This window comes from Neophocaena asiaeorientalis, unplaced genomic scaffold (assembly GCF_003031525.2).
Source record: "Neophocaena asiaeorientalis asiaeorientalis breed wild unplaced genomic scaffold, Neophocaena_asiaeorientalis_V1.1 scaffold388, whole genome shotgun sequence".
Classification (NCBI taxonomy): domain Eukaryota; kingdom Metazoa; phylum Chordata; class Mammalia; order Artiodactyla; family Phocoenidae; genus Neophocaena; species Neophocaena asiaeorientalis.
The window spans coordinates 3,464,040-3,486,135 of NW_020172738.1; the positions used below are offsets into that span (position 1 = coordinate 3,464,040).

The following is a 22,096-nucleotide window of genomic DNA, read 5'->3' on the forward strand; positions in this document are numbered from 1 at the left end:
AAACTACTAGAGCTAATCAATGAATTTGGTGAAGTAGCAGGATACAAAATTAATGCACAGAAATCTCTTGTATTCCTATACACTAATGATGATCATATAGAATTTTAATTCCACACTAGCATGTGGGGTAGAAATGTAAGAAGAGAAAATGGAAGAAGTATAAGAGAAAGAAAGAGTAAGGTATTAGGGGGCCATTGGTAGACTGAAATATTCACATAAAGGAAGACCTCCTGTCCCACACCTCTTAATCCAGAAAATGCACTTTCTGATAAGTCATCCAAAACGTATGAGGGAATGTAAGAGTACAATGTTTATTTTTAAAGTAAATTTCTTCAGTTCTTGGAGGGGTTTTCCAATGTTTACAAGAATCACTTATTTACACACCTTTAATTATGTAACTATAACCATAAAATCCCCTAAATTAATGTAAAATATTTTAATATAATCATATTTAACTTTTATTAATTGTCCATTGTGCTGTTTTAAATGTCTTACTTTTATCACTAATTTCTTCCTCAGACCCTCCCTATGAAGACATAATAGGCTCTTTTATTATGTCTGTTTTATAGATGAGAATATTGAGCCATGGCGTAGATGAGGAACTTACTCAAAATGGTAAAGAAGTCTCTAGGAATAGACTTGCAGTTATAAATGTATTAGAAGATGGAGAACATTATTAGATCCAAGAAATTTGACAGTGCTACAATAGTATTATATAGTACACAGTCCATCTAAATAAGTGGATGAACTTTGGAGACTTAGTAGAGTTTGTCCTTGAACTTGGTTAGGCACTAGATTTCTTTTTCTACTTTGACTGGGTTATTAGAAAGAGTTGTTTCTTAGAATACACCACTTTGTCACATTCAGTGAAAAAGGTGACCATCCAGTTTTTGCTTTTAATTTTTTTTTTTTGTTATTGTTTTTGGGGAGGTATACTTGTTGGAAAAATAGACACTCAGAATACCCAGTGCTTGGTCACACCCATTCAAGAGCAAATGGGATAGCTCTTCACTTTAGAAAGAAGGATGCCAGCAGAATTTTTCCAGGGGTTCTAATCCAGGTAGGCTGAGCAGTGAGTGGTTCATTCATACATTTATTCATCAAATAATGTTTGGATACCTATTATATATCAGATACTCTTCTAAATCTTAGGAATAAAAATATGCATAACATTAAAACCTCTATAATTGCCATAGCCTCTTCCCTTAAAGAGCTGAGTTCACTGAGGAGATGGACTTGGAAACAGGAGGATGATCGGAGACTGAAGAATATGTAACCTTACCATGAGGGACTTCCCTGGCAGTCCAGGGTTTAAGACCACGCTCCCAATGCAGGGGGCATGGGTTTGATCCCTTGTCAGAGATCTAATGTCCCGCAAGCTGCCCTGGCGTGACCAAAAATAAAAAATAAAAAAATAGTCTTACCACGAGAGCTGGGGTGGCAATGAGAAGTGGAAAGCATTTCAGGTAGTCTGGACTGTATGGGAAAATGCACTGATGAGAAGCTATGTAAAATGACTAGAGATCAGTTAGTAAGGATTCAGGATGATTTTGGAGATGACTTATCTATTACTGACACTAGACATGACATTCTAGGGCCCCATCTGCTATTGTCCTATTATATATATTCAAGACAGCTTCCTTTCTCCAATACTCCCTACCACCTAAACAAACCTGGAACAGCTCCTTCCCTTTCCCACGGCCCCTTTGGTTAGAATATGTTATATTCATTCAGGGCTTACTATGACTCAGACAAAGAGCTAAGCACTTTCATTCGTTACCTCATTCATCTTTAGAAAACTTCTACAAAGTGGTTTTCTTTATGATGACTCTTTCACCAACAATGCAATCCTACAGAAGAAAATTTCAAGATGTCTTAGTTAATAAATAGCACAACTGGGACTCAAAACAACGTCTATTTAACACTAAAGTCTATGTTCTTAAATTGTCACTCTTCTGCCCTCCCTAAGAAGAAGCTAAGCCTTTTGTGATATTTCCTCTTCCAGTCCTTGTAAAAATGCAAATCGTGACTATTACAGGTGAACGATTTCACAGAGTGAGTGGACAGCCTTAGTGTTGATGCTTGGAGAAGGTAACAAATTCTCTTTTCAAAAATAAACATGTTGGTTATTTCAAACCAATTTTATCTGGTTAAAATAAAAGGGGATGATCCATAGTGTAAATATCTTTGTATGGCACACCCCAATGAAGAGAAAGGACTCTGCTTCCCACGAGTCCTCTTCACCCACAAGAACACACATGACAATTTTTATCTCATGCTCCATGTTCTTTATTATCTAGTAGATATCTTCTATTATTCTGTTGTAGAAACATACACATAAATTACAGATATATAGTCTATTTATATATATATATATAGTCTATTTTTATATTATACCTTTTATTATATGATAGACATATGCCAGAGACTCAAACAGCAATGATTCACTTTTGGGTTATCTTGCAATTCAAAACCTCAAAAACTATTGAAGATTTGCAGTCAGCAAATCAGTATGGAAAGAAAAGGAGACCTGAGTTTTGGTTTCAGATCTTCAACTAACTAACTCTGTAGGTGGTTACTTTGAGCGTCAATTTCCTAATCTATGGGATGTGGAGAATACACAATTTCTAACGTCTTTTTCAATTTCCAGAGTGCAGTCATTCTAATGGTTTAGCGGTTTCCACACCCTAATTGTTAAAAAGCAACTCAGAGGCCTTTCTGTTAGTATAGCTGACGAGCAGTTAATTCTTTCCTTTAACCTTGGCCAGAATGGAGTAAGTCGCTAATGTCTAGTAAATCTGAAAGAATGAGAAACAAGACTGGGTTTTAATGGGTAAGGAACAACCTAGATGATCCAAGTCTGAATGCGTCCTGGAATAAGCTTCCTGGTGGTTAGGAAGTAGAATGAGGACAACAGGGAAAATTATAAAGCTCTGCATACAATGACTCGGTCCCAGCTTGACCCTGAAGCTTCCACTCGGTTGGTGAAACGACAGCCTTGAGTAGCCAGACAGGCAGCAACCCGGATGTCTCCATGTGCCTGCAGAGATACTAAGTAAACTCATCCATAGAAAATGAAAGGAAAATTCAATCTAATTGAATGGCAACTCCCTTTCAATGAAGAGGGAGAAAAGCAGACATCCTTAGGTCTCTCAGTCATATCCTGAGGGGAGGGTTATTTATAATCAGTCAAGGCAGGATTTTCTATCTTTAGACTTTGGAAAAACTGCAATGTAAATGAAAGATGAGCCTCCTTTCTGTCATGGAGATATATGCTACAATTTGCAGAAGGAGACGGAGCAGTTTGAAAGAAGTCATAATTGACTTGAGCAGATAGCACACAAAGCACAGCTCCAGCTTCTACTGCTACCAGGTAATTATTTGATACATTTCAGGCTTTGTGAACAATCTTGGGGGCCATAAACAAGTACTGAGTTCAGTCTCATTCTCTGCAGAGCTCACAAACAGGGTTTATCTCCCCTACCTAAAAAATGTTAGACGTGCTTCCTTACCGTGTACAAAGATGTAATTCAGCAGCCTGAGAATACGTGAAAGTCAGGTTGGCGGCAGAAACTTAAGCAATTTATAAATAGCACCACAAAGCCTTCGCTACTTTTCAGCCTTTGCATTAAGGTAGGTTCTTGTTATTTTGTGGTGGTTTTAGAAAGTGACTATCATTTCCAAGTTAAGCTTTAAGGAGCACACTGGTCGATCATTCAGTTTAGAGTTCATGTTCAGGGAGATGAATTGATTCACTACTTCGCAAACACTGGAAAGAAACAAAATGCTTTGGTAAAAACAGCAAATTACAGACTGTTACAGGTGAGTGATTTCACTAAGTTAAATGGAAAGTGAGTGCCCATGCCTGGTGAGAGCAACAAATTCTCTTGTTCCATTTTATGGAAATGCTTTGGTAAGCAAACATTTAAAATTATGCTTTTGTATATGCTAACTATGAAGAGTCTATCTGTCACTCCAAAATGATTTGAAGTTTACAACATAGGAAATAACAGTAAAATGAATATAGTAGACACAGAATGTGAGAACCAAGGGAGAAAGGAAAACTCAAATGAGTCAACTTAAGGGTTAAGGGAGTTAGTGTGACCAGCTTTAAGTTGGGCACTGAGTTTTCTGGCACCTGGGTAGTGTTTATTCACTGTCTACTCTAGACCCAGCTCTGAACTGGCTATGTGCTACTGGGGAAAAGCTAAAATGCTGTTAACAGCCGTTTAGCTCAAGGCTTCTGTCTTTGTCTATGTGTAAACATTTGGCCATTTCACTCTTTATAAGCACTTTCACTACAAAGAGTGTGATTGCAATAAACCATGCAGTGCACTAAACACTAAATATGTGTTATTTTAGAAAAATATTTAATTTTTTTCAACGGTTAATACATGACATGGCACGACTTTCAAAAACATAGAGCAGCATGCCGCAAAACGTCCCCCTTACTCCTGTATACCCTTACCTACCCAGTTATCTCTCCAAGTACCAGGTCTTTTTTTTTTTTCAGTATATTTCCAAGAATAATTTACGCAGAAGTAAGTATATACATGTGTGTGTCTATAGTCCATTAATTATTTTACACTAATGGTGGAATCTATATACATATTCTGAACTTTGCCTTTTCCATTTAAATTTACATCCTGAGGAGTGTTCCAACGGCTACCTGGGGAGCTACCTCATTCTCATTATAAGACTAATTATTATATCATGGTGAGGCAGCGTAGTATGGTGGTCAAACCCTGAACTTGGAATACGGTTCTCCTGGATTCAAATACCAGTCCTGTCACTCAATATATGTGTCATCTTGGGCATGTTACTTAACTTGTCTCATATGTAAAATGGGATAGTAGTAGTATTGTACAGTAGTAGTATTGTTGGGAAATTATGTGAGATAGTATATGTAATGTAGAGCGCTTAGAATAGTATATGGTTCAACCAAAGACTATATATAATTATTTATTCACTTAGACATTTTGAAATTTTTGTATTGATTTGTATTAATGTTCTTTAAACGTTAAGGGCCATACCTTATTGCTTTAAAAAAATTTTTTTTTATTGAGATATAATTGACATATAACATTATATTCGTTTCAGGTGTACAACATAATGATTCAATATTTGTATATATTGTGAAATATTCACAACAATAAGTCTAGTTAACATCCATCACCATATGTAGTTACAAAATTATTTTTTCTTGTGATGAGAAATTTAAAGATTTATTTTCTTAGCAAATTCCAAATATACAATACAGTAATATTAACTATAGTCACTAGGCTGTACATTACATCCCATGACTTATTTTATAACTGGAAGTTTGTACCTTTTGACTCCCTTCACCCATTTCACCCACCCCTCTGGCAACTACCAACCACCAATCTGTTCTCTGTATCTAGGAAGTAGGGGATTTTTGTTTGTTAGTGCTTTTTAGAGTCCACATATAAGTGAAATCATATAGTACTTGTCTTTCTCTGTCTGACTTATTTCACTTAGCATAATGTGCTTTAAACATTAAAGACCATAGTTTATTACTTTTCTATATTTTATTTTTGTCTTTGTCTTTATGATAATTTTTACCATGTAGACATTTTTGGGTTTATATATTTAAAATAGTCAGCTTTTCCATTTATTTTTCCTGGATTTTGTATCTGATTTAGAAATGCCTTTTCTACTAGCACACAAACTGTAATTTCATGGTCCTACTTTTCACACTTAAGATTTTGGTCCATCTGAATTTTATTGCAGTGATACAGTGATTCAGTGTTGGTTAGATGACTAACAAATTCCCTCATCACCATTTACTAAATAATTTCTATTTTTTCTACTGATAGAAATACCCTAAAACAAAATCCTTCGTGTATTTGGTTCTATTTATATATTCTTTCTTTGATCTATCGATCCATTCACAATAAGACACTATAGTAATCCATTAGGCTTTATAATGCAATTCATTAACCTCACTCAGATATTATGTGGAAATTTTTCCTTGTTGATTTTTCTGTATCAACTTTAGAATTTGTTTGTCTATTTTTTTAAGGCCTAGTCATTTTCTTGGGAAAGTTATAAATTCACAGGTTAAATTAGAAAGAGTTGGTAGCTTGATGACATTGAGTTTTCTTATCTAAGATTATGATATATATTTTCTTTAAGTCTTTGGGTACCTAAATAGTGCTTTAAAGTTTTCCTAATATGGGGTTTTCATATTTCTTATAACATTTGGTCTTTGATAATTTACTTTCTTTTTTGTAACTGCTGCTTTCATTACACTGACTGGTTCTTGTTTTAATATATGATACAGATATAGCTACCGATACATAGATTCTACTGATTTGATTACTTCTAATGATTTTTTGAGTTTCTTGAGTTTTCTGAGTAAATGATCATATCATCTGCAACTGATGACACTTGTATCCATATCCTTTCCACTTTTTTTTTTTTGCGGTACGCGGGCCTCTCACTGCCGTGGCCTCTCCCGTTGCGGAGCACAGGCTCTGGACGCTCAGGCTCAGCGACCATGGCTCACGGGCCCAGCCGCTCCGCGGCATGTGGGATCCTCCCGGACCGGGGCACGAACCCGTGTCCCCTGCATCGGCAGGCTGACGCTCAACCACTGCGCCACCAGGGAAGCCCCCTTTCCACTTTTTATACTTCAATTCTTTTTCCACTGATAGTGGTCATCTCAGTTTTCAAGAGGAAATTTTCCACTGCTTCTCACTTTGTATAATTCAGGCCTTTAGTTTGACAAAGACATTAAAGGCTTATCTTTCTCTTACCATGGTTTAAATTTTTTTCTCACAAATAATGGGTGTTGAAATTTTTACTTTTGAACAAATTATTATAGTGAATTATGTTAATATATTTTTATCAGTGAGCCATACTTATAGTACAAGAATAAAGACCGCTAGATTATTTTGTATTATTGTACTCTTAAAGTGCTGCTGAATTTCCTCCACTAATAGTCTGTTGAGAATTGTTTTGAATACGCTTTTAGGTGGGTACTTTTTTGATCATTGCTCATATATAAGTTAAATTACTCCTCGACCTACCATTTTCAGGAGGCTCATGGGAATAAGGGCACTAGCCATGTTTTAGGCTAGCAGAAATTCTTTTATGATGTATAATTTTATATGAGAGTGAACTTAGTGCTATTCTTCCCAATCCCTCAGATTGGTAGCTGCAGCATTGCTCATCATGCAGTGTTTGTCTCCTCTCACTTCTCCATTGGCAGACCACTTCCTACAAGTAGGGTGTATCTGCGTGATGTCGCTCACTGTCCACTTTTCTTTTATCCTCTTTGTATCAGCGTGGATTCAGGGCAGCTTCCACCTCCACCACAAGTCTGCTCTCCTCCTTCCATTCTTCAGTTGTTGGTTTTGCTTTGTGAGCTTTTTCAAGATCTGCATCTGGTCCTCTCTGCTTCTTCAGCCACCTTGTGTGACCTTCCCTTCCTCTGCCTGCCCTTTCCTCATAGTTGTTCTCTGGTGTGAAAGACGTCTCTTGGTTTCTTTAGTTGTGAATGTATGCACTGCATCTGTCCTCCTGAATGTCTGGTTAACATCATCTTCACCAGCATGGTCAAATCACAAGAGCAATATTTTTATTGTTATTAAATCCTAATTCTGACAACCAGTTTGGGTGTGGGCACATGACCCTGTGAAAGCAATATTTCCTTTTCCCTGTCGGTATGAGAAGCCAAGGCTCATCATTTCCCCTTTTCTCAGTCATATAATATTGCACATTAAAGAAAAAGATTGCCACATTCATCATTAAACAGTCAGCTCTATCTCCATCTTCTGCTCCTTTCCTGCCCTGGGACCTCTGTCAGGGGAGAAATCACCTCCCCTTGTCCTTCTTCGCCACTGACTTGGCTATTTCTAGCCTGCATGCAATATTTATAAGATAAAATGTCAGTGGAATTTGATCTAACTCACCCTGTAAAGAATGTCACCAGAAACTGGACAAATACTTTCTCAGGCCCTTTCATGCCTGGCAGCATCTACATTGTCTGAGATGCACATCCACTCTCTTCCTTTTCCAGAGCTTCCTTATCTTTCAAAGCTCAGCAAACATCCTGTCTTTTTCAAAAGACTTCTCTGACTGCCAAGCACACAGAGAAGCCTCTCTTCTCTGAGTTCTTTAATTCCTTCTTTCCTTTCTTCTATGGTGATATGCTGAGGGAGCTAAAGACATGCATCTAGAGACAGACTGCATGCATTGGAGTCTCAGTTCTGCAACTCACCAGCTGGAGAACCTTGAGGACTAAGCTCTCAGTGTCCTAACCTAAAATAGAGGACAATTGTACAGTATTTCTTTAAAAATTTTTAATAATAAAGATGGCTTTATAGACTTGTTATTAGCTTAATTAAATTAACAAATGTTACTGATAGATAGGAAGCATTATGTAAGTGCTAATAGTTACTTATAAATATTTATTTTTTGCATTTAGCATTTAGCACCACTATGTACCAAACACTGCTAGGTGCTTCAGCCAGTGCTTTTTCTTGGAGGAAGATGTAGTTCCAAAATTTTTTTTTGATAAATTGTATGGTATGCCTATGTTTAAAAATAACTTTATTGAGGTATAACTTTTGTACAAGAAAAAGTACGTATTTAAAGAGCACAGTTTGATGAACATTGGTAGGTGTATACTCCCATAAAACACGACCGCAATGAAGATAACAAATATTTCCATCTCTCTTAAAATGTTCCTTGAGCCCTTTTGCAGTCCTCACTTTTTTTTTTTTGCGGTACGCAGGCCTATCACTGTTGTGGCCTCACCTGCTGTGGAGCACAGGCTCCGGACGCGCAGGCTCAGCGGCCATGGCTCACGGGCCCAGCCCAGCCGCTCGGCGGCACGTGGGATCTTCCCGGACCGGGGCACGAACCCGTGTCCCTCGCATCGGCAGGCGGACTCTCAACCACTGCGCCACCAGGGAAGCCCCTCACTTTCTTTCATCTATGTCTCTAGGCAATGATCTGCTTTCTGTTCCTATGGATTCATTTGCATTTTTTAGAATTTATATAAATGAAATTATACCGTTCTCTTTGTACCTTTTTTTTCCATTTAGCACGACAATTTTGAGATCCACCTAAATTGTTGCATGCATCAAGAGTTTGCCCTTTTTATTACTTATTATTATTCCATTGTGTGGCTATACCACAGTTTGGTTACTCATTGAGCTGTTGATGGACACTGGATTGTTTCCAGTGTTTGGATATTACTAATTTAGCTGTTCTGAACATCCATGTACAGGTCTTTCTGTGGTTGCTTTCATGTCTACTGGACTGAAACTTCTGGGTTATATGATAAGTATATATTTAACTTTTCATGAAATAGGCAAACTGTCTTTCACTGCCCCTGTGCCCTTATTCCTCTTCCTCATATAACTTACCAATATTTGGCAAATTGATGTTGAAGGAATTCCAGGTATAAGGGGAAGCATGCTTCTGTGGCATACAAGAATAAAGAAAACTTTCCAGTTTTCCTTCATCTGTTAGGTCAAAGCCCAAGCAAATCATGATAAGCTCTGTAAGTGCAAGTTACTGGCCCTTCTCATCCACAATTAGAGCCTATGTCTTTCAGGCAGTATCTGGTACGTGAGAGGCTCACAGAATCTGTTTTTTGAATAACTGTTTGAATAAATGAAATTTGAACAAATATTTATTTTGTGGTCCACCTGTATGTTGATGTGTGAATTTGTTCCTGACAAACAAATAGAGGTGGAACTTGCTTTTAAAAAAATAGGTTTTAGAATGATGTATTTATTGATGTATGTCCTGTCTCAAAAGATAGCAGCGATACAGAAGCAATTGTGATTCTTATCTTATGTGTTGTCCTTACACTGGCTTGTTTGTGTTCTATACAGATGTGTCTAAAACCCCAAAGTAGAATATAACTTCTTATAATTCTTTTGAAGGCAGTTATTCTGTATATTTGTCCACCATAGTACTGAAGACACAACTTAAGGAATATGCTCTAGGTTGTCATTTTATGTTTGCCAACAGATTGAATGGTAGTATCTATGATTTCAAGGCTATCTGAAATTCATTCATTCAACACTTATTTATTGAGTAAGCACTGTGTTGCCAGGTACTATTTTGGGGATATGGAAACATCAGTGAACAACAAAGGCAAAAATTCCCGCCCCTACAGAGTTTAAATTTTTGTGTCTAGGGGGTGGCAGGAAATAAGTAAAATAAGTAAATGAAATGTCTGATCCACCACATGGCAACAAGTGCATTGAAGAGAAATGAAGTAGGATGGTACGGTGATGAGGAAGCAAGCCACATAGACATTGGCAGAGAAGCACTTCAGGCAGAGAAAGAAACATGTACAAAAGACTTGAGGTGGGAGAGTCCCTGGCAAGGGGCATCTGGATAACATCAGGGAGGCCAGTGTGACTGAAGTCAGGTGAGGGGTGAGGGGATATGAGCTCAGGTCAGCAAAATTCCAGTGGATGAGGTCAGGTCTTCTTGGTCAGTGTAAATATATCGGAGTTCTCTCTGAGTGAGCTGGAAAGATATGGGAAGATATGAACTGATGAGTGACATAATTTATCTTATTTGTTATCATGATCACTTTGGCTCTAGTGTCGAGAATAGACTGCAGGACAGAAATAGATCCTTAAGGAGACTGGTTGGGAGTCTATTGTAATTGTCCAAGGGAGAGATAGTCATAACTTGAACTTGGGTGGCATCAGCAGAGGAGGTGAGAAGTGTGAGAAGTCGGGTGATGTTTAAAGCATGTTATTGCAAAGCCTCTAGACACCGGAGTGGCAGTGTGGAGTGGCCAATGGGATATACAAGTCTAGCATTCAGGGGAGAAGTACAGAGTGAAGGTCTAAATTTTGGAGTCAGCATGTAAAGATGGGCCAGGGTGATAGTACCAAAGGAATGCAGTAGTTAGGGAAGATGTCCAAGGCCTGAACTCTGGAGGACTCTAATAATAAGAGGTCAGAGAGATGAAGACAAATCAGCAAAGGAGACTGAGAAGGAGCAGCCAGTGAAGTGGGAAGAACAGCAGAGTTTAGAGTCCTGGAAAGCAAAAAGTGTTTAAGGAGGACAGACAGGAGGTCAAAGCTGAGGTTTTAAGAGATATGGGGACATATGCATATGTATACCTGATTCACTTCGTTATAAAGCAGAAACTAACACACCATTGTAAAGCAATTATACTCCAATAAAGATGTTAAAAAATCAAATCAAATCAAATCAAATCAAAAAAAAAAAAGCTGAGGTTTTTAAGGATGACCAAGGGATAATGGTATGGAAGGGCCCATGATGAGCAAAGAGAGTGTCCACCCCACCTCTGTGGTTGCTAGCACAACCAGACATAAGATAAAAAGTCTGGTAGCTCTTGAGACAGTGAGGACTTTATTTTTAGTTGCAGATAACTACCACTAGAGTTGGCTTAATTAAGTCAGGGATGAGTCTTATCGACTCCTACCTGCTATAGCGCTAGAGGAGCAAGCAGTGTTTGCTGGGGCTGTCCATACATTTTGATTTAAAAATATGCTGTGCATACAAACCAAAGTGGTGCTTCAACTTATGAATAATACAGGTTATGAGTGCCTGGACAACCTGTTGAAAGGGAGAAGTACTGCATTGCTCCCCAGGTTCAAGTCTTACCCCTGTGGTCATAGACTTCAGATGACCTCTTTTGTCTGGTCAGTTAAGTTACAGAACCTAAACCAGCAAGGAAAGAAGACACAAAATAAGTCTTCTGAGGATGTAAAAAAGATTTCCAAAACTTTTATTGAGTGTTCCTGGGATGTTTGGGAGTTTAAGGATCTCATGTCTGTTTTAAGAGATTATTTTTGGAATCATAATGAATATAACTGTGGTCTTTAAAAAAAATATTTTTGTGCCCTAGAAGATGTATTCATCTGAAGAGTATAAGAAGGTCTTTATTTTTTGTTTTAATATTATTCATTTAATAAAATAGCATTTGTGACAGAAATAAAAATATCATCTAATTCTATGTATTTTAATGTATATATCTCAAATAACAAAGGATCTGGACTTCATTGTGTAAGATACTCCCTTGCTCTGATATGGCACCTTTGTTCCATTTAATTAAGTTTTCAAAAAGTTTACACACATCAAATGTGATATGCTACCTATGTTTATAAGATACAGTTCCTGATTTTAATTCTCTCTTCAATTTTAAAATTTAATTGTGAAAACTCCAAATCTCCATCAACATTCACAGTAAACAGAAGTAGTTCAAGTGTATCTTCCAAAATTTACTACTTAAAATGAAAAAAAAGTATGGAAAGAATTTAAAGAATTCCCAGAAATTGCAAAAGGGTTGCAATTCTATTCTATGCTAATGAATAGCTCCTTGAGGAAAATCAGCTCTCTTATTAATATAATATCTGGCTTGCATCTTGCATAAATAAAAACACAAGAACAGGATAGTAGTAATGGAGAAGGGAAGAGGGAGGAAAGAATGGGGGTTTTCTAGCATAATAATCTCTAACAGCCAAGAAATCTAATTAGAAGAAATGTCATCTCATGAGACTCTCCTCAGGAAAATTCCACAGGAGAAGGCAAAGTCTCATGGGACCACAACAAAAACAGTGAATCAGGTAATTAAAAAACAAAAAAAAGACAACTAAAACAGAATGCATTGACTGAAGGACTCCATTCAGTCAAAACAGCGATTGTCAATGGCGTCTCTGGGGACCATTTATGACTTTAACCACAGGAATTCCATCACTTAGTTAGTATGTTTTAAAAAGCACTCTTTTGTTCTCATCTGCATGATCAGATTTCTGTTTCTTCCTTTGTTCATTGTCAGTCTAGAAGAAGAGAACATGGCTAATTAAAGACATAAACAGAAGCTAATTCTCATTCTATTACATGAATGAGTGGAATGGTTCCTCCTCTATAGGAAACGCCATTTCTGACAATTTTGTTAGCAGTCAGCTTGATACTAAAGTTGAATGTCATTGATTCTCCAACTAAATCTCGTGTGAGTTTTCCAGATCTGGAAACTGAAGCAATGAATTGAAATTATGTAGTAACATTGACCAGTGTCAAGAAGTAAAAAATCAAATGGCAAAATTGTAAAATAATAATAATGAAAATGTGACTGAGGGCTTTTGGTGGTATTTGTTCTTGTTGTTTAAGGAATCAGTTAGCTACCTTGAATTTGACAAGGTATACCTCGTGTTATCTTTTATGGTACTTTCTTCCCAGATACTATGAGAGAAAAGAGTGGCAAAGGGAAAGCCAGTTTCTTGTTTCTGTTCTGCTTAGTGAAATTTCCATAATTCTGGAGCCATAAATTGGCCACTTAGTTGAGTCACACAAATAAGTCTATATAACAAAATAGATATATAAAAGAAAATATTAGGAAAGTGTGAATCATTAAAAATGAAAAGTAGAATCAATGACACAAAATATTTATTTCTCTAGGTTTCCTAAAATCAGGTACATCAGTGTTTGTGTTGATGAAATTTTTTCTCTGCCCTTCTCATATTAATCAATTTTCTTTTATTTATGACTTGATAAGAACTTTCATAAAATACAAAGTCAATTAGAATTTTCAGTGATATTTTGGCAATGAGATTATTTTTTCCAATTATATGTACCAATTTAGCTAATAATATACTTTTGAAATCCATAAATTCCCACCCACTAATTCTGTTTCTAAGAATTTTTCCTAATTGAATAGCTCTGCAGAAAAATATGTAAGAAAAGTGTTTATTTTACCATTTTTATAATACTGAAGATTGGAAACAAACCAAATATTTGTTTTTAATTTTAATATTTTAATTTTATTGGAGTATAATTAATTTACAATGTTGTGTCAGTTTCAGATCTACAGCAAAGTGATTCAGTTATACACATACATATATTCATTCTTTTTAGGTTCTTTTCTCATACAGGTTATCACAGAATATTGAGTAGAGTTCTCTGTGCTGTACATTAGGACCCCGTCGGTCATCTGTCTTTCATAAAGAGTCTACAGCAAAGTGATTCAGTTATACACATACATATCATTCTTTTTAGGTTCTTTTCTCATACAGGTTATCACAGAATATTGAGTAGAGTTCTCTGTGCTGTACATTAGGACCCCGTCGGTCATCTGTCTTTCATAAAGTAATGTGCGTGTGTTCATCCCAAGCTCCTGATTATCCCTCCCCTCCACGTTGCGCCTTTGGCAACCATAAGTTTGTTTTTAATATCTATAAGTCTGCCTCTGTTTTGTAAATAAGTTCATTTGTATCTCTTTTTTAAAAATTACATTCCACATATGAGTGATATCATACGATATTTGTCTTTCTCTGTCTGACTTACTTCACTCAGTATGATAATCTCTAGGTCCATCCATGTTGCTACAAATGGCGTTACTTCATTCTTTTTTATGGCTGAGTAATATTCCATTGTATATATACTACATCTTCTTTATCTATTACTCTGTACTCTGGACGTTTAGCTTGCTTCCATGTCTTGGCTATTGTAAATAGTGCTGCAATGAACATTGGGGTGCATGTATTCTTTCAAATTATGGGTTTTTTTCTGGATATATGCCCAGGAGTGGGATTGCTGGATCATATGATAGTTCCACTTCTAGCTTTTTAAAGAACCTCCATACTGTTCTCCATAGTGGTTCTGCCAATTTACATTCCCACCAACAGTGTAGGAGGGTCCCCTTTTCTCCACACTCTCTCCAGCATTTATTGTTTGTAGACTTTTTGATGATGGCCATTCTGACTGGTGTGAGGTGACACTTCATTACAGTTTTGATTTGCATTTCTATAATAATCAGTGATGTTGAGCATCTTTTCCTGTGCTCTTTGGCCATCTGTATGTCTTTTTTGGAGAACTGTCTATTTAGATCTTCCCCCCATTTTTTGATTGGATGGTTTGCTTTTTGACATAAAGCTGCATGTGCTACTTGTATATTTTGGACATTAATCCCTTGTCGGTTGTATCATTTGCAAATGTTTTCTTCCATTCTGTGGGTTGTCTTTTCATTTTGTTGATGGTTTCCTTTGCTGTGCAGAAGCTTTTAAGCTCAATTGGGTCCCATTTGTTTATTTTTGTTTTTATTAGAAACAAACCAAATATTCTCTTAAGAAGGAATGAGTTACATTTATGGTAGCATAGCCATACCATGGAGTATAATTTAGCCACTATGAAGAGATTGCAGGGTCCAGTCAGCTCCAATCTTTAATTGGCTGCTTGTTCATGTAAATCAGTCCCTCTACAAAGTGTATTGTACTATAGTGTACAACATAAGGCATGCACTAGAAAGGAATCTTGAAAGGATATTGTCAGGTATAAGTAGAAATTCTAATACTCTATTCCTACATCTCAATTGAAACACTCCCTGAGTTGATCACACCCCAGCTTAAAGATATCAATATCTGCATAGATGATCCACCCAAACCTGGATTCCCATTTCCTTGACTTCTTTAGCCCTCGTACCTTTCCAATCACCATACCATGGCCCTGCACTAAAAGTGTTATATCCTAGATATTGTACTATCACCACTCAATCTCAATGTCAAATATCCCCTTTCTACTACTCTCTATTCAGCTAACTCATTCTACTACACTTAATTCTGAAATTTTCAGACATCACTGAGAATAGTCCATACCCATCTCACTGGTCATCTTTCTCAAGACAGTTAAAAAAAATTTTACTGTGAATTTTCCTAACCTTCTTGTCCCTCTCATGTTAACCTGAAAAAAGATCACCCGTCCTGGTCATCCAGCTTGGAATCTGGACAGGCACATCTGTATCTTTTATCGAGTTTCAGACTTTTAATTTTTTTCATAGAAATGACAAAATTTCTATGCAATAGCCTCTCTGTGAAATGAGGTTTCTGCTCCTTATCTGGAATCTCTGTAAAATTAGACTTCAGGAGGAATGTGTATGTATATATATATATATAGGAGATGGCATGCCCCACCTGCAGTCTTTTGATTCCATCTTTTAAAAATTAAAGTAGAGTTGATTTACAATGTTGTGCTAGTTTCATGTGTGTAGCACAGTGATTCAGGTATATGTACATACATATATATATATACACACACACACACATACATATATATATATACACACATATACATACATATATATATACATACACATATATGTTTGAGTTAGCTGGTTTGTCATATATCATTAAATATATTTAAACATGTAAATGACTCTAAACATGTAAATACAAATGACTCTAAAACATGTAAATATAAATGACTCTAAAAGAGAATCTGAAACACACACACACACACACACACACACACATACACACGATATAGCAAATGAGTAATTACATTAATGCTATTAGGAACCAAGATTTTCAGTATAAGGGAAAAAAGACATAAGATCAAAATGAAGTAAAAACTAGTTAATCCTAAATCTGAATTGGAAATAATAGTATGAATTCAGGATACATTTTTATGATTTTTTTGCTTATCTTTGTCCACTAAAAAAGCATGGAAACAATGGTCAATCTGTAGCAAGGAACACCTGTTGAATCCAGATTGTGATTTCTAAATGTCATTTGTCTCCACAAGAAACAGAAACACTGTGGAGAGTGGCTGATTCCAGGTCTGGGACATAAAATGGACAAGATAAGCCAGGAATAGCATGGCAAATGGCATTATTTTATTCTTTTTTATGGCTGAGTAGTATTCCATTGTGCGTGTGTGTGTGTGTGTGTGTGTGTGTACACACCTCATCTTTATCCATTCATCTGTCGATGGACATTTAAGTTGCTTCCATGTCCTGGCTATTGTAAATAGTGCTGCTATGAATATTGGGGTGCATGTATCTTTTCAAATTAGAGTTTACTCTGGATATATGTCCAGTAGTGGAATTGCTAGGCCATATGGTAACTCTATTTTTAGTTTTTAAAGGAACCTCCATACTTTTCTCCATAGTGGCTGTATCAATCTACATTCCCACCAACAATGTAAGAGGGTTCCCTTTTCTCCACACCCTCTCCAGCATTCATTAGATGGGAACCTTTATAATGGATGAATCAAGCTGACAACACCCGAATCCACTGCTTAATCTTAACCTTTAAAAAGTCTTAAAGTCTTGGAGGGGTGTATGGGGGGAGAGAACATTTAAAAAAAAAACACTACATTGGTTCAAAAAATAACATCCAGAGTACAGAAATTCTACAAGACAAAAAACCTGGTTTCTTCAAATAATCAATTGCACCCAGGAAAACGAAAGAGGGAGAGACTGATAGAATTGAAAGAGACTTATGAGATATACCAACCAAATGCCATGTGTGGAATTTTTTTATCCCAATTCAAAAGTATGAACTGTATAAACATTTATGTGACAATATTTATGAGATATTTGGGAGAAATTTGAACACTGACTGGGTATTTGAGGATATTACAAGTTTATTGGCGGTGATTTTGTGCAACAATGATATCGTGTTTATGCTTAAAAAAAAGGAAGTGCTTTTATCTTTCTATAGGTGTTTTCTTAAATGTTTATAGATGAAATGATATGGTGTCATGTGTTTGCTTCTAACTATTCTGGGGCTATAGGAGAAGTGGGTGGGGGGAATAAATAAAACAGGATTGACAATGTGTTGAAAGTTATTGAAACTGGTTGATTGAAATTAATATTTGGGATTTCCCCTTAAAGTCTGTTTATGACATCCTGGCAGATTTAAACATTGTGGCTCTGTTTGACTCATGCGCCTCGATACTAAGAAGCCTTTTAGGGATTATTTGGATCATGATTATGTTGCTGGGTGGCTCCATTTTCCCTCTGTTATTTAAGAGAGGCTTTAATGTCAGCTAAAAAATATCGGGCCATTCTAATTACCTCCAGGAATCAGAATCTGTAATTAAAAGAAACCACTAACATTAGCCACAGAAGTAGATGGACTTTTAGAAACAAAGTGTGAATTAGAGATCAACCCAAATTGCCACATACCAGATACTTTTAAACTGTATCCATTTCTTTGTGCATCCAATGCTTGACATGTTAAATTAGGCTTTTAAAGTGTGTACTTTATTTTCATGGATCACTAATGAATAAATACTGGCAAGCTTATTTTAAGCAGTGATCCAAATTTTGTGGAATAACCATACTCATCTTTCTCTTCCTTTAATATCTGGTCTTTGCAAAGCGCAGCAAGTGAAAGGGATTCAGTTTCAATTCTCCTACAGGTTAACCCCTTCCTATTGCTGCTGACCAGACCCAGAGTCTAAAACGGTTGTCCTTTATGGACCAGGGAGAATTGTTATCATTCCAGTTATTTTCAGCATCACTGGAAATTATTGGACCTTCTTCTTAAGATGACACCTCTTAAAACAATTACAATCCCCCCATCAGCCAGCATATGCATATGCTTTCCCACCTTGGTAAGTAACATGTGATAAGGTTTTTAAAAATTAACTTGTATTTTATCAAAGTAGCATGCCTATATACTTTCACATTCCAAAAGTACTAAAAGAATTTTAACAAAACCCAGTGTTTTCCCTCCCCATACTTCCTATAAGGAAAGGCTCGCCCACCAAAGACCACCAGAACACACTTGTGGTTGAAAGAGTTGGTTTATTATTCATTGTCATGAGGGAGACCCCACACCATCTGTGGGAAGTTCGACTAAGTGGGTGTTAATTAAACTCACAGGATTTGAGCTTGTATTAGGTGATTTGAGGGAAGGTTTAAGGAAGTGGGTCTTTGCTCTGGATTGGATGCTATCTGCAAGCAGGGGCAATTCTATGGCTATCATCATAAATTGTATCTTGAAGAAGGGGAGACTAGAGTGAGGCTAGAGCTAAATAGTAAAGAGGCAGTGATCACTCATATTAAGCAGGAAGGGGGAGTCTGGTCATTCTGTGGCTTGAACAATCCTCACGTTCTGTCTGTGTTCAGATGTGATTATGGAGTGGTTTTGTTTTTGGTTTGATCCATCACAGGCACAGAATGGCCTTGTCTGATGTTGATGCTCTGTGAAATTTATGTTCGAGGGGAGGACATCATACCCGCTAGCTCCCAGGTCTCCTCTCTTTCTCTCTCCTCTTCCTCAAGTCCCTATTGGAACATACAGATATCTATCTAGATCATATGTGCATATAATCTCATATTGATTTCCTCTTATGTTAGCTCTTTTACACTGCCATCCCACCCCCACTTCTCTTTACCCCCTTCCTAATAGAGTTATATTATAATTTTTAGTTAAATGAATATCCAGCGTTTCTTTGATGCCTTTGCAAATATTATTCACGGTCGAACATCCAGTGGATCATGATGTTTTCCTGTTTTACTTTCCGTCTTTCTTGAGATTGAAGTAGTTGCTTTGTTTTTTTCACTTATCAGGTTATCTTTGCACTTCTTGCTAATTCTTCTGACCTCCTAATATCTCCACAGGACAGTTCTCTGTAAGGTCAATGAGATCAGTTGATCTACCCAGACTTTTCTTCCCCTGGAGACTTCTTTGTTCTCTCTGGGCTGGTTTTGCTCCAGGTCTTCTGAATGCTATCATCAGGTTACATCTTATCTGAACTATTGTCCTTGGAATTTACTAATCTGGAGTTTGATGCTGTTTTCTGGATGTTATGCCTTGCTCTTTCTTGATTTACTCTCTTGGTGTGGAGCACATCCTCCAGTAATTTGATCAGATTAAAGATGGCTTCTCTACAGAGGGCATGGAGCGGACAGCCCTCCACATGTCTGTTCCCTGTGTCACACTGCTCCAGGAATGTCTATGTCTGGGGCACAGTTCTCTCCCTGAGATCTCCCTCCACCATTATCTTGAAGACTTTCATCACTTCCCTCCTGGGTTGTATCTTTTCTGTTATGAATCCCTCATCATCTTTTTTTCTTGGTCTGCTCTTTTTTAAGGTGGAAATCATCTTCCAGCAGCCCCTTTAGCAAGAATGTAATGGAAGTAAATGTTCTGGGAACTTGCAGTAAGAAAATATGCTTTATGCTACCCTGGCAGATGATAGGTAGTTGGAATATAGAATACACAGTTGGAATTAACTTTTCTTCGGCATTGTAGAGTCATGATATCATTGTTTTCTTGTTCCTTTTGTTGCTATTGAGGAGTCTAAAGTCACTTGAGTTCCTGATTCTTTGTAGGAATTTTTTTTTTACTTTTCTTTCTAGAAAATCATAGGATATAAAAATAATGAAAAAGGTTGAAATATGGCAAGAATTACCAAAATGTGACACAGAGATACAAAATGAGCAAATGCTATTGGATAAATGCCACTGACAGACTTTCTCCATGCAGCGATGCCACAAATCTTCAATTTGTAAAAAACACGCAATCTGCAAAGTGCAGTTAAGCAAAGCCCAATAAAATGAGGTCTGCCTGTACTTTGAGGAGCAGCTCTAAGTTGGCAAGTGTGTGTTGGCCTAGTTTTCAAAGATCCACCAGAATTTTTTCAATCTAAGAAATTTAAGAATAATTCAGAATTGTGATGGCATCTTAAACCACCTAGGTCACTGATACACTTATACCCTTCTGAGTGGTCCTAAACACGAACTTGACAAGGAACTTGAGCATCACTCATAGTGTTGCCCTTTACATATCAGGACAGGACATCAGCCCCAAAGGGACCTCACCCGCTTTGTCAAATGGCCTGACCACATCTGGCTGCAGCGGCAAAGAGCTATCCTCTGTAAGTGGCTGAAAGTGCCTCCCTTGATTAGCCAGTTCACCCAGGCCTTGGGCCACCAAAGAGTTACTCAACTGCTTAAGCTGGCCCACAAGTGCAGACCAGATATGAAGCAAAAGAAGAAGCAGAGGTTGCTGGCTCAGGCTAAGGAGAAAACTGCCGGCAAAGGGAATGTCCCCACAAAGGGGCCACCTATCCTTCCAGCAGGGGTTAATACGGTCACTACGTTGGTGGAGAAGAAGCTTTAGCTGGTGGTGATTGCAAATGATGTGGATCCCATCGAGCTGGTTGTCTTCCTGCCTGCCCTGTGGCATAAGATGGGGGGTTCCCTACCACATTAGCAAAGGGAAGGCCAGGCTGGAGATCCATTCCACAGGAAGAATTGTACCACTGTCACCTTCACACAAGTTAACTCAGGAGACAAAGGACCTCAGGCTAAGCTGGCGGAAGCTATTAGGACCAATTACAATGACAGATACGATGAAATCCGCCATCACTGAGGAGGCAACATCCTGGGTCCAAAGTTGGTGGCTTGCATTGCCAAGCTGGAAAAGGCAAAGGTCAAAGAACTGGCCATCAAACTGAGCTAAGTATACACTATTGAGTTTTCTATACATAAAAGTAAAAAAAAAAAAAAAAAATTCCTTCAAAAAAAAAGAAAGAATAAATTAAGATCATTTGAAAAGGCTAAATAAACAGATAATTGGCTGATCCCCAGGATGTGTGAAAATAGGAAGAAAATATATTTATTGAACAAGAACTATGTGCTCACCACTATGTATAATGTCAAAATGACCTTGTAAATATTATTATCTCCATTTAAAAAGTGGAGAAACAGGCTCTGAGAAATTATATAACTTATTCAAGGTCTTTTAGCTGGTAAAATGAAAAGGGGTGATTTAAACCCAGGCCTGTTGAGTTTCCAGTTCATTATTTCCATTATACCTTGAAATTGTCCTAGACTAAAGGAAATTAAATTTTACTATGTGGTATAAATTCCACAAAATGCCCAGTAATGTGATATGTTCCCTACCAGTGAAAATGAACTCTTTGATATGTAACTGAACCCATACCCTTTAAAACTGAAGAGAAAACAGTAGAATTAACCAATTAAAAGTATTAGTTGAATAAATTAATAAATATTTACAGAGCATTTGATATGGGTAAAAGGTAATATAATGGAGATTGTTTCTACTTTTTAATATGTCTTCAAAATGCAAGATACAAATATAAAAGATAGATGCATATCTAAAGTTTATATTGATAAAAACTACATATTGAACTACATAAGCTATATCAATGTAAACTAAAAATACCATACACAAAAAGGATATGCAAGCTCCAGTATGAAAGGAAATCCTTGATATATAAACCAAAATGAAATCTCAAAGTTCTATCTAGTTTACAAAAATTTATATATATATATATATTTTTTTTTTTTTTTTTTTTTTTTTTTTTTTTTTGG

At 36.9% G+C, this 22,096-nt stretch overlaps 1 pseudogene; it reads left to right on the top strand.

Moving 5' to 3' along the window:
* Window positions 1-21,221, top strand: part of LOC112396714 (60S ribosomal protein L7a-like) — a 31,915-nt pseudogene extending 10,694 nt beyond the window's left edge.
* Window positions 21,222-22,096: the final 875 nt, after the last annotated feature.